General features: G+C 43.3%; 1 long non-coding RNA gene across 1 annotated transcript in view; it reads left to right on the forward strand.

The window, feature by feature from the left end:
- LOC134884382 (uncharacterized) overlaps positions 1–12,686 on the forward strand; it is a 98,808-nt gene extending 86,122 nt beyond the window's left edge. The window contains exons 4-6 of the long non-coding RNA XR_010168537.1: positions 11,428–11,483; positions 11,568–11,646; positions 12,505–12,686. This is a non-coding gene — a long non-coding RNA (uncharacterized LOC134884382). The remainder of the gene's footprint in view (positions 1–11,427; positions 11,484–11,567; positions 11,647–12,504) is intronic.
- The last annotated feature ends 1,099 nt before the right edge of the window (positions 12,687–13,785 follow it).

Below are 13,785 nucleotides of genomic sequence, written 5' to 3' on the forward strand. Positions count from 1 at the left end.
GATATCGAGGCGCATGCAATCGTTTCCCCTTGTGCGTAAGTGTTTCTCCGCAACTATATTGATCTTCTTGTTATTGTGGGCCAATCTCTCTCAATTTCTCTCTCTCTCTCTCCTTCTCTTTCTCACTCATTTTCCCTTAAATTGTATTGTATTGTATTTCCTGTGTAGTTATCTGGTTAGGTAGTCTATGTTATATTGTAGTGTATGACTTGTATTGTGTTTAACTCTTTTGCAAGTATAGCATTCATAATATATATTTTAGGCGTTGGACCCTGAGCACGGTATCTGTGTGTTTCTTATAGTATTAAGTATTCTCAGAGCGTCGGTGACGCTCAAACAGCTTTTAAGGTAATAAGGTTATACTGTGTTGCATTTACTCTCTAATATTACACGAAGGTTTTACTGCACAATACACTGTTTATGGTTTAGATACAAAGGTTTAATATAGTGAGCGTCAGCTCCGCTGGTGATCTCCTCGTGGTCCCGAGCGTTCGCTACGCTATAGCAAATCATTACTTTAGTTAACAGCCAATAACGTGCCTGCCTGTGATCTCTTGGCCGTGAGTGAACGTGACGCTTGAGCGTCTCGATCACGGCAAAGCAATTGTTACGCAACTAGCGTACCCTTACGGTACTTCATACGTAGATAGCGTACAGTGTTCTTAGACCTCATAAAGGGTATTATATACGATAAATATTTAGCTTTATCAATATATATATATGTATATATATATATATATATATATATATATACTGTATATATTATTATTATTATTATTATTGTTTACTGCATGTCATTATTATTTTCTGCAATATGCCATTTAATCTGTGGCACCACAGATGTCTGGGACCTGTCTTTATCATCCAAACTCAATGATCTATTGGTGATTCTGGTGACACAGTCCTAATGTTTTACCTTTTTCCTCTCACATTTAACATGGACAAAATGTTGTTGGCAGTGACATGATCTTGTCTTATACACAGATACTGTAGTTGCTTGTGTCAGTGTGGGACAGAAGCATTGCTTGTAGTATGGTATGATTATCTTCCAACTTGACATGCGCTCACTCAGCTTAGCCTTCATGCAAAGGGCCTCTTGCCACCCAGTTTCAACCATTCAGCTGCAAGTGGAGATGCATCTGAGATGTGTACAACTCGGTATCACCTATAGCTGTGTGCACTCGGCTACAAATTACAAGATGTGTCCGCAAAAGTGAATCAGCTCCATAGAATCTAATTTAGGGCTAGATGCGTCACCGCTTGGAAAGTGATAAAATGGAGAGTGAAAAAGCATCAGCCAATCAGCTCTTAACTGCCATTTTTCAAACACAGCCTGTGACATGGCAGTTAGGACCTGATTGGCTGGTGCTTTTTCACTCTCCATTTTATCACTTTCCAAGCGATGACGCATCTAGCCGTTAGAGTTGAATGAATGTATGCAAAAATATGTAAAAATATGGCTTTACGGGGCGTGGCCTGACCGGCAAGTCGAACGGACGTGTATTTTGTGAGCTCCTGGCTAGTCCTCTAATATATAGCCCTAACACGCTACAGGTACTCTGCCCTGGCCCTGGGTTTACCTGTGTGCTGCTGTAGTGTCCTGGGTGTCTCGGTCCTCGGAGCCGGGAGACGCCTCCTGCGTCTCTGCGGGTTGAGGCCTGTGCACCCTGCTGGAGCCGGGGATTGGATTTCTCCTGCTGCCCGACGGGTGATCTCTGCGGCCCGCAGCTCCGGGACTTCGGCTCTCCTGTGGCCCTGCTGGTCTCCTGCTGCCTCCGTCTGCCTGCCGCCTGGTCTGCTGTGGCCGGGTCCCATCTGCCTTTTGCCGGAGGAGACGCGCTGCGGGTCCCCGGTGCCCGCGACCGGAAGTGCCGCTGACCGCTACCTTCTGCAGAGCGGATCATCAGCCGGCTGGGGGGCGCACTGTGGAGCCCGGATGCCCGCGATTGGAGGTACCGCCGACTGTTCTCCCTAGCTGGGCCCTGGACTTTGCTGTCTATACCCCTGGGGGCGCGCTGTGTTCTCCGGCACCCGCGACCGGAAGTGCCGCTGCTTCCTCTCCCCTGCTGGGCCCCGGACCGGATTTTCTGACAATCTGCTGCCTGGGGGGCGCACTGTGGATCCCCATCACCCGCATACTCTCAGCTGGGCTCCGGACCTGTTCATCTGCTGGGGGGACAGCGTGCTGTGGATCCCTGGTGCCCGGGATCAGAAGTACTGCACCCTGTGCTGCATGCTTCTCTGCAGATTATTCTAAGGCTGTTGTCCCCTGGCTCTAACCGGCTACTGGGTGGTGTGTGCTGTCTGACCCGTGCACCGGATCATCTAGCTGGGTGGCCGTAGCCTGCTTGCTCTGTAGTGAGGAATCTCTGGTGTCCTCTGAGAGCTCCGCTGCAGACGCCCACCCTCAGCCGATCCCTCTACTGCCCATCCCTCACAAATCCACTTTGGGGCCATTATATTGCCCTGCTATTGCTTATAGATTGCCCCATTTTAGTGCTCCTTGGCACGATTAGACACGTGGGGCTTCTATTTATTTCTCCCTACAGTGGTGTTTTTTAGCTGGCACCTGAAGCCCCGCTAATTACTTACTGACCTCTAGTGTGACGCTAAGCTATCCTTTATCAGCGCTCTCTAAGGGATGTGCTCTAGTCACGAGACCTCTGTCTGGGGGCCTTACGACATGTCTTTCTAATGTGACCATACCTCCCTCTGGTCCCCTATTTGTATAAAAGTACTACCTGTGCTCTATTTCCCCCCTATCTCTGAGGTGTAGGCTACATTCTCCCTCCTACCCTCCCTCGCTATGTCGCAAAGAAATAAGAAAGGCCAAACGGCCCCCACAAACTTTTTTGGGAACAAAACTAAATCCACACAGTCACAGCGTTCCCTCCTGGACTCGCCTTCCTCCCCCCAATCCTCTGACTCCTGTATCGACCCACAGATACAGGCGGTGATGACCAGCCTACTAGAAGGCGTGCAATCCGCTTTTAACCAAGAACTCTCTAAGGCGGTCTCGGAATTTAAATCAGAAATTGCTTCTTTGGGCTCCAGGACCGATGCTCTGGAAACCAAGACCGACGACCTATGTCGCTCCCAAATGCGCATGGACTCGGAACTTACTAAGCTCCAAGACGAAATTGAAATACTCAAGGAGAAGCAGGAAGATCAAGAAAATCGCTCCCGCCGCAATAATCTCCGTATCCGGAATGTGGCGGAATCTGTGTCTGGCCCTTCCTTACAGGCGTTTCTAGGAGACTTCTTTCAGCACCTGGTACCAGACCTTTCTGATGAGGACTGCCTCTGCGACAGAGCCCATAGAGCTTTAAGGAGCAGGCCCTCGGCATCTCAGCCTCCCAGAGATGTTATTGTCCGCCTACACTACTATAAATCCAAGGAGCGCATTTTGTTTTCCACCCGAGACACTCCTACTATTCCTTTCCGAGACATGCATCTGCAAATATACCAGGATTTGGCCCCTTCCACTATTCAGAAGAGGAGGGACCTTCAGCCTGTTACGAGGATTCTTCGCCAGCATAATATCCGATACAGGTGGGGCTTCCCTTTTCTCCTCCAAGTCTCTGCCAACAATGTCGTGTACCCGATTAAGACTCTGGCACAAGGTCACGACTTACTAGCAAAAATGGATCTGCTCCCGGACCCCGCCCATGCCTCCACCCCACCGATCTCGCCTACACCTCAACGCCCGAAGCCTCCAGCAGCTGAGTGGACAAGAGTGGGCCGTCCACGTTCCGAGGAATCGGACCCCCCTTGACTTTACTTGGTTGCTCTCTGCCTCTACCCTTACTTGCCGCAACACATTGACTTGGTTTATTTTTCAGACTTTGTTTTGTTTAAGTTTATTGGCCAACAAACCCCGCCATATCTTTTTTAGCTCCGCCCGCAGTTGATCTTATATATGGGCCGCTCTCGCCACCAAGTCGCAGGCCCTGCCCGGTCTCTCTAGGCTGTTTCTCGTCCTTTTCTCCCAATGTTATGTACGTGGTTTTTTTTTTTTTTTATTCTTTTTTTTTTTTTTTTTTTTTCCTCTCCCTACAGGTCACAGACAACCGGTTTTCTATGAGTCTTTGGTACGGACTTTCGCATAAAGGTTCCAGTTAGTCCCATTTCTTTATTTCATTCGATTTTATATTAGTTATTTCAGCTTGTCTGGTTAACCTTTAAAATGTTGTTGGGTGTTATAGGGCCGCCTTTGATCTGTTTACTGTATGACTGCTTATGTGTTATTGGTTAGAATTCTTGCAGACCTGAACTGTTCTAATTCGCTGCTTGGTATTGTGTAACCCCCTCCCCCACACACCCTTTTTTTTTAATTATTTCATTTTTTATTTTTTTGTGTGTGAACCCTTTCCCTTCCTACAGGTAGTACACCGTATCTTTTCCCTACGTTTAGGGAATCTTGCTGTTCTGTTGGAACTCTCCGACAGATTGGGGACCAGAGTTCTCTGGTCGCTCCGGTTTCGAAACCCACCACCCCCATGCACCCTTTGTTTGTAGAGATTGCATTTTGTTCATTACTGATACAGCGGCCCCTTATCGGGACCCACAATTTTAGGGTTTACGCCCTTATGGGCACCCTCTGTCTCTTTTTCTTTTTCATCCTACTTTATAGACTTAACCTTTCTCTTCCCCCCCCTTCTTCTCGACCCTTCTTTTCTTGGGTTGGACCCTTGCTATTTTTTATTTCTCTTTTCCTCTTCTCAGCGCATTCAGTGTTTTCAGGAATCTAGAGCTTACCCTTTCTTTGCTACCCAGTTATGGCTCTGAAGTTACTATCAATTAATGTTAATGGGCTAAACTCCCCCAAAAAACGTACTGTGGCTCTCAGCGCATGTAAGAGAGAGAAGGCAGATATTGTTTTTTTTCAAGAAACACATCTCACGGGCCTACACACCCAACTAAAAGGCAAGCAGTACTCTCAGACCTTTTTTGCCTCGGCTAATTGTAAAAAAAGGGGGGTCGCTATTTTAATACACCGCAACATTCCTTTTATTCACTCTAAAACAATAACGGACCCGGACGGGCGTTATATTGTGGTAATTGGCTCCCTGCGTTCCGAAACCTTCACTCTCGCCTCTATATATGCCCCGAATCAAGACCAGTCCCAATTTTTCCAAGTTTTATTTAAGCGTCTTCAAAAGGTTGCACAAGGTCACATAATTCTAGGTGGGGATTTCAATGCTGTTATTGATCACTCATTGGATAAATCCGGCCCTCCAGGTGCTAAGAAAGATGTTACCGCTTCTAAGGCTTCTCTCACCCTTTCCTCGTCTCTTAAACAATTGAACTTATGCGACTCATGGCGGTTATGTCACTCCTCGGCTCGAGACTACACACATTATTCAGCCCCTCATCAGCAATACTCACGCATTGACATGCTCCACATTTCTCAATCCACTGCCTCTTTAATTGCGGATGCTGGTATATCCCCTTTTACGTGGACTGATCATGCCGGCGTGTATATTCTATTAGACCTCCTCCAGGGCCCTCCACCCACTCGTAAATGGCGTCTAGATGACACATTATTGCTACACCCTTCGACCTTAACTGACCTCAAAATGACCTTGAAACACTATTTTGATGAAAATGGCACTCCAGACGTCACCCCTGGAATTGTGTGGGAGGCTCATAAAGCCACCCTCCGAGGCCACATAATGGTTAAGACCTCTGTCATGAGGAAAAAAGCAGCACGTGAAATCTCTTCTTTGGAAAATCAAATAGCTACTTTACTGGCCCAACATAAACTATCTCCTACTGCATCGCTCCTATCCCAGATCGACAATCTCAAAGGTCAATTGAACGCTTTACTTTCTCATCGGGCAGCGAACATCTTGCAGAAACTGAGACAGAGATTTTACGATAAATCAGATAAGGTCGACTCCTTGCTAGCTAATAAACTGAGACGCAAACAAGCTTCAACCACTATTGATAAACTCTTTACCAAAAAATTAAATGGTCCTACGTATGATTCCACAGAAATGGTGGATGAATTTAGAGATTTTTACAAGTTGCTGTACAACTTGCCGACATCCTCCTCCCCTTCAATTGATTTAGAGAATATACGGACATACTTATTGAACACTCCTCTACCTACTATTACTGATACACAACTAACATCACTAAACGCAGACGTATCACTAGAGGAAGTTACGACTGCTATCAGGTCCATGCGGTCCTCTGCTGCCCCAGGACCTGATGGCTTCACGGCCCAATATTATAAAACTTTTGTACATGAACTCACCCCCCACCTTACCCATTTATTCAATAGCATTTTAAATGGGTCCTCCTTTGCTCCAGCCTCCCTGCAAGCAAACATTGTGGTGATTCCGAAACCTGACAAAGATCCCACGAAATGCGTCAATTATAGGCCAATTTCGTTGCTTAACGTAGACCTCAAAATCTATGCAAAGATTTTGGCAAAACGTTTAGCTTCCTATCTTCCTCACCTAATTCACCCAGATCAAGTAGGTTTCATCCCGGGTCGTCAAGCATCCGACAACACTAGAAGGGCTATAGATATAATTCACTCTATACATAAGCAGAAACTACCCTCTTTGATCCTTGCACTAGATGCCGAGAAGGCATTTGACCGCATTTCCTGGCCTTTTGCCTTCCAGGTTCTTGACAGAATGGGCTTTACCGGTAAATTCTCCCAAGGCGTCAAAGCCCTATACCAGCACCCTACAGCCACAGTTTCTGTTAACCGTCTCACTTCTTCTCCTTTTCAGATTACTAATGGCACCAGGCAAGGATGCCCACTTTCCCCCCTAATTTTCGCCTTGGTCATGGAACCCCTAGCTGCGAGAATACGTGATAATTCTGACATTCTGGGTGTACGTGTTGGTCCGACTGAACATAAAATTGCCCTATACGCGGACGATGTACTCTTATCTCTGGGAAACCCCACCCAATCTTTACATCCCCTTTTATCTGAAATTGGCCTTTACTCTCAACTTTCAGGCTATAAAATCAATACTGAAAAATCTGAAGTATTAGACTTTTATATTCCAGGACCGACCAAACTAACCCTAGAGGCCTCTTTTCCATTTAATTGGCATAAGAAGAAACTTAAATATTTAGGTATTTTTTTAACACATAGACATCACCAACTGTTTCAAGCTAACTTCCCCCGTATTTTAGACCAGATTAAATCAGACCTACTCTCATGGTCTTCTTACTTCATTTCCTGGATAGGAAGGATAAATTCGGTTAAGATGAATATACTCCCCAGACTTCTCTACCTTTTCCAGACTCTTCCGATCTTTATCCCGGCTTATGTATTTAAATTTTTGAGATTCCAGTCCGCTCGCTTCATATGGGCAAATAGACATCCCAGAATACGCCTACAACTGCTTCAGCGCCCCACTCATGGTGGAGGGCTAGGTATTCCAGATTTCAGAAAATATTATATCGCTGCACAGTTAGCACAATGTGTGCAGTGGTGCGGTGCTGGAGCAGGGAAGGTTTGGGTTGATATTGAGGCTGCAGAGCTAGGACTCTCTTCCATCTCCTCTCTTTTATGGATCTCAAGACCTAACCGTCCTAAAAGTGTGGTTTCTCACCCGATTGTATCTCGTTCTTTATCAATCTGGGACTATGCAAATAGAAAACATAGTTTGGCTCCTTCTCCCTCCCCTGTTATTCCACTCCTCCATAATCCGGCCTTTCCTCCAGGAATGCATAGTACAGCATTTCTTCCATGGAAACACAGAGGCATTCTGTTCCTTAATGATATTTCTAAAGATAAAAATTTCCCCCAATTCTCTCAAGTTCAGGATAACCACATACCTACTAAACATTTTTTTCAATATTTACAAATCAGACACTTTCACTCTTCAACGAAACATACACTCACTGGCAGGCCACTATCTGCTTTTGAAGCATTGTGCCTCAGACGCTCCTCCACTAGAGGACTGATTTCTTTTCTCTATACATTACTCTCTGATGGCTCCACGTCCCCGCAACCTCCCTACGAAAAAGCCTGGGAAAAGGATCTCAACACTACTTTCACTGAAGATGAGTGGTCAGAGATCTGGGACAATGCGGCCTCTAGCTCTATATGCGTCAAGATTAAAGAGAACATTTACAAGTTATTATATCGTTGGTATTATGTCCCCTCCAGACTTAGTAAGATCTATCCTGATGCCTCCGACAGGTGTTGGAGAGGGTGTAACTTAGAGGCTCATTTATGCATATATGGTGGTCTTGCCCCAAGATAGCTAGCTTGTGGAATGAAGTCGTCAACTTCATAGCAATCCTATTACATATCCCCATTCCAAATGACCCTAAATATTTTCTTTTACCACTAGATATTCCAACGTTATCCAAACATCAAAACAAATTGATGCGCCATGTGATCTCTGCGGTCACCTGCCAGATCGCATTGGACTGGAAACAATCGACTGCTCCCACTTTGCACACTATAATGTCCCGCATTTGGTATGTGTACCGTATGGAGTACATGACGAGTATCCTCAATAACTCTTCAAAAAAATTCATTGCCATTTGGTCTCCGTGGATCTCCCTACACGGGATCAGCTCTCCTTTTGCTATTTAATATTTATCCTCTTGGGTTTTTTTTTTTTTTTTAATTAATATACTGGATTGTATAATTCTTTATTCCTTTTTGGCAAGGGTCCAGCCCTCCCCCCCTCATTCCTTCTTCCTTACCCTCTGTTCTCCTTCTGTCCTCTAACTCTCTTTTTTCTTACTCTCTGCTTCTTTTATGTTTATTTCTTTTTCCAATAACTACACTATCCAGACGTTTGTTTTTTCTTTTTTCTTCATTTCTTTAAAAACGGATAAAATGGATCACATACAGAAATTTGATAGTACCATGCTTCCCAAGTTTTTTATAGGAGTTTTTATTGTACTGGATTGTGAATGTTGAAAGCTGTATTATTGATGTATTGTGATCTCCCAATAAATAAATCTTTAAAAAAAAAAAAAAAAAAAATATGGCTTTACAATGTTAGTAGTAAATGCTAAAATTACATTAATTAGTGTTTCTCAAACTCTGTCCTCAGGACCCCACACGATTCACATTTTCCATGTCACCCAGCAGCTGCACTGTGTATCACCTACTGTCACATTTTAAAAATCTACAGGTGACCTGCAAAACATGGAACCTGTGGGGTCCTGAGGACTGAGTTTGAGAACCTGTGCATTAATGCATATCGTAGGTTATTCTTCATTGCTCTGAATAGTCCCAGTGAGCCAGTGTCAGTATTTGTGCTACTTCCTTGTTCTCTGCTATCACTGTGTCACTGGCTTCCAGTCCATGTAGCACAGTAATATACAGCTTCATCCTCCGGCTGCGCCCCACTGATATCCAGATACCCTATATTACCAGAGGCTGATCCCACAAACCGGGCGGGAACCCCATCCCCTTTCCCCTTGTTGGATTCTGTGTAATAATACAGAATGTATCTGGGTTTGTTGCTCAGTGTTTGTTGTATAAATACCACCCCGTTGCTACTGACAGTAAGACCCCCTCCGAGGGTACAGGACATCCTGACATTTTTTCCAGCAGTTTCTGTTATCACTGGGGGATCCTGTGTTACTGAATGCTGAGCCTGGGACACTGCAGAAAACAGAATAGAGTTATCACACTATACAAAGTCATTTGTTAGAAGATATACAGCAATGTCAGAAATACACAGCTTGTTCTGCAATCTGTTTTCAGGCATTTTCTTTCTTTACATTGTTATTAAACATTATCCTCTATTACCTGCTACTAAGGCACTGGCAGTCAGGAGACAGAGACTCTGTAAACTGATCATGATGCACAGGAAGTAACAGGAGTCAGTCACACATCTAGGTCTGTGCTGTCTGCTCACTGGCACCTACAGTACCTGTAATATATAGTGGTTGCTCCTCCCACTAAGCAAAACAGCCTCACAGCTTTCATTTCAGGTTTAGCCAAGATGTTTACAGTGAAACACATATCTAGGTGTGGTATATGCAGCATGTTGGCATATTACTTGGACATTCATCATGTCGACACTGATGAAATGTCGACATATTTAGAATGTCAACAAAACATTCCCGGTAGTCTACATAACTTGTCCAGTGGTTACAGCAATATCTTCCAGGTCCGGGGGGTGACATCGACATCACTATGACTACTGGTGATGAGTATCACTAATCTCTAACAGTAATGCCTCCCCCTAGTGCCCAATCATAACCTTCCCTCTCACAGCTTAACCATGACTCTGCTGCCAGACTATGCAGAATAGAAAAAACCCAGGGGATGGGATTCCACACTAGATCACTCCACAGTTCACTGCAGTGTGTAAATATACTGCCAAGAGTAGAGTATATATATATATATATATATATATATATATATATATATATGTATGTATATATATCGGACCAACTACCTTAACTTTCCTATGACAGTCACAGGACCCAAAATATAACTAAGTTCCTGTATCATTGTTAGTAGGGTTGGCGGTGCTCCCCAGAGTTAGACATATACCAATTTAAACCAAAGAAAAAATAAGACTCTTTGTGGGGGCACTCTCAAAAATTCAAGTGAAAACGTTGGACAGAAATCAGAGCCGTAACTAGGTGTGTGCGGATGGTGCTTCACACATAGCGCACTTGCTGTGTGGTTGCACCATCCGCAATGAAATCGATTTGCTGCCGGAGTATGTGTCTGCAGCATACATGGTTGCCACAACAACAAGTGTCCCCTGAGTAAGCGCAGCTCCCCCTTTCTCCCTCCTGACCCCTCCTGTTGTGTGGGAAGGGGCCCCACACAGCAGTGGTTTCAGCCCACGTCTATCCGGATCTGTCTGCCGGGACAGCCGAAGCCGCAAAGCGGCTGTCCCAGTGCAAGCCTGGTGAGCTGTTTCCTTACTAGCATAAGGAGGCTGAAGGTAGGGATCAACTGTGGGAAGGGGAGGGCGTTGTGTTGTGGGACCAGGTAGGATGACACAGAGCTGCGGTTATGGAATGAAGAAGCGGCACTCAAGCAGGCTTGATGAAAAAGATTAGTTGGTCAGTTTTAATTCACCGACATGTTTCGGGGATAGACCCCGTCCTCAGGGCTTTGATCACCCTAACTGAACCACAGTGAAACATTTATACATGGACACAAACAGACAATCAGTGCATTATGTTACTCACCTGCTCAACGGTGCCAGAATGACCGTCCGGACGCCCAGCAGCACTTCCGCGTTTCCCTCCGATGACCTCATGGGGCTGTGTCGCAGGTCCGTCTCCGTGGCAACCCCGGAAGATGCCTGTTCCACTATGCTCCCGCCAAGAATACCTGCAAGAATACCGCCAAGAATTCATGCATGCATTCAATAAAAGTTCTAATAGGTTTATCAAGTCTAAAAAGGTCTTGTAGGTGATGTTAATTAATCTAATTAATTTACCTAATTATTTTGACAGGAAATTATGTCAATCACACTTATAGCTGTGAGGTGGACCTTGAGACACTACGTCAGGTAAATTCCTTATCCTATCCAGTCTGTAATTGAATAAGACATGTTTACATTTTGATTTTCAATTAAGATATCCCATTTTTATAGGGAGTGGATTGGATAGTGCTATTTGAATCCATCTGGTTTGTCCTTTTATTTTTGAAGTCCAATAGGATTTAATAGAAAGGTGAGCCTGTCTCTTAAATAATTAAAATAAAATATTTTACTTATTTACATAAGTGTATATATGACCTATTTAGTCTGCCACGAGTGTTAAATTTAGTTGCTACATCCCCTTATTCAATTTGTTGCAATACTGGGGGTATCTTATTTTTTACAAGGTTTAATGAACTCCTAATCCTAATGAAGTATCACATAATTTCATAGGAAGCATACGGATATACTACTGATTTACTTCGGTCACACCCATAAATTGAAGGTCAATTAGTACCTAAAAGGTGAGCTTATGTTGTCTAAATCACTGTTTTTAGGTGGATCACTATCCTCATAAGAGGGAACATACACTTCTAATTGAAAGCTTCTGTATACTCAGTCAAGAAGCCTTATACTCTGGCCATACATGAATTATTACAGTAGATTATTACTATTCTGTATAGGAACAGTCTATCTTTCAGCATGGTCCTTTATAAATCTACATATACATGTACATGTGGATATAATCTGGATACTAATATTTTATCATATATGATTTGATCTAAATTATAATGGTTTATCATATATGAATTTCTGTAATATAGACACACCTCAGTATAGTGAAAGGGTTATGTGAATTTATTGAAACATCTGTTTCATTGGACCTTGATTAGCTGTGGATTAAATTAATTTTCGAGACTATATCGAACCTCAATTAATGTATCCATAGATTATACCTCCTATGAATATCACAATGTTAGTTTGCTTAATGGGGCTATTGTTATATCTGTTAAGAATTATCCTCAGCAGAACGGTACTTCATATTTATAAAATTTTTCACATTTAGCATAAGGATGGATATACATAACGGGAGTGTAATTCTACTTTATAGGAATACATTCTCAGCAATTCCACGCTTTGTTTGTATTGACATATTTTGGTGAAGCCATTTTTTGGTATGTATAACCGCTTTAATTAACCAACTGAGTATCTTCAATGTGATCATTCTCATTCAAACCAGATGTTATTCTTACAGTCATCATACAATTTGTTTATCAGTGTACATCCCATGAACTGTCTGGTTATATGATGAAAAGAACAAGTTAATCATTATAATGATGTAATATGTTGTTTTAATAAACAATATTTTTATCATATGAATTAGATATCTGTGGTGGTTAAGCTCCCAAGAGAACCCTTTTCTTTTGTCTATATATATATATATATATATATATATATATATATATATATATACACACACACACACACACACACACACACACATCTATCTATGTAAAGAATACATTTTAGACTGTATATATATATATATTTTATACACATATACACACACATATAATACATACACATGCACTAGTTAACATACAGAAATATATGAAACTCATTTATTCACTCATTTTATTATGTTGCTTAAATACCTTGTATAGAAGCACTGATCAGTGCTACAACAGCAGCACACATACAGCGATGATCGGTTCGCAGGCGTTATGTGCGGGGTGGGGGGGGGAGGTGCCGGACATTAGGGGGTGCCTGTGCGCACAAGGCACCCCCCGTGTGTACACCTATGTTCAACTATATGTATGTTTGTGCTGCTCTGGGGATATCCATTTACTAGTCTGCTTTAGTGAGTTTTATAGGTGCAGGCTAAAATCCTAAAGTCTGCCGCATTCCTGACCTGTTTTCTGATAGAGTAGGTACGTAAAAGCCTGGTTGCCATATATTAAAATATTGTAAATATATAACATCACAGATTTTAAAAAAAACTTCCAGGGACCAATTTTATATTCTAAAGAATGTGCTTTATTATTTGGCTTACCCGTATATACTCGAGTATAAGTCAACCCGAATATAAGCCGAGGCACCTAATTTTACCACAAAAATCTGGGAAAACTTATTGACTCGAGTATAAGCCTAGGGTGGGAAATGCAGCTCTAGCCGTACACAGCCCTCATACTGCCAGATATGCCCCCACAGTGCCAGATATGCCCTCACACTGCCAGATATGCCCCCACAGTGCCAGATATGCCCTCATACTGCCAGATATTCCCCCACAGTGCCAGATATGCCCTCATAGTGCCAGATATGCCCCCACAGTGCCAGATATGCCCTTATACTGCCAGATATTCCCCCACAATGCCAGGTATGCCCTCATACT

The sequence above is a fragment of the Pseudophryne corroboree genome, chromosome 1, assembly GCF_028390025.1.
Source record: "Pseudophryne corroboree isolate aPseCor3 chromosome 1, aPseCor3.hap2, whole genome shotgun sequence".
Taxonomy (NCBI): Eukaryota; Metazoa; Chordata; class Amphibia; order Anura; family Myobatrachidae; genus Pseudophryne; species Pseudophryne corroboree.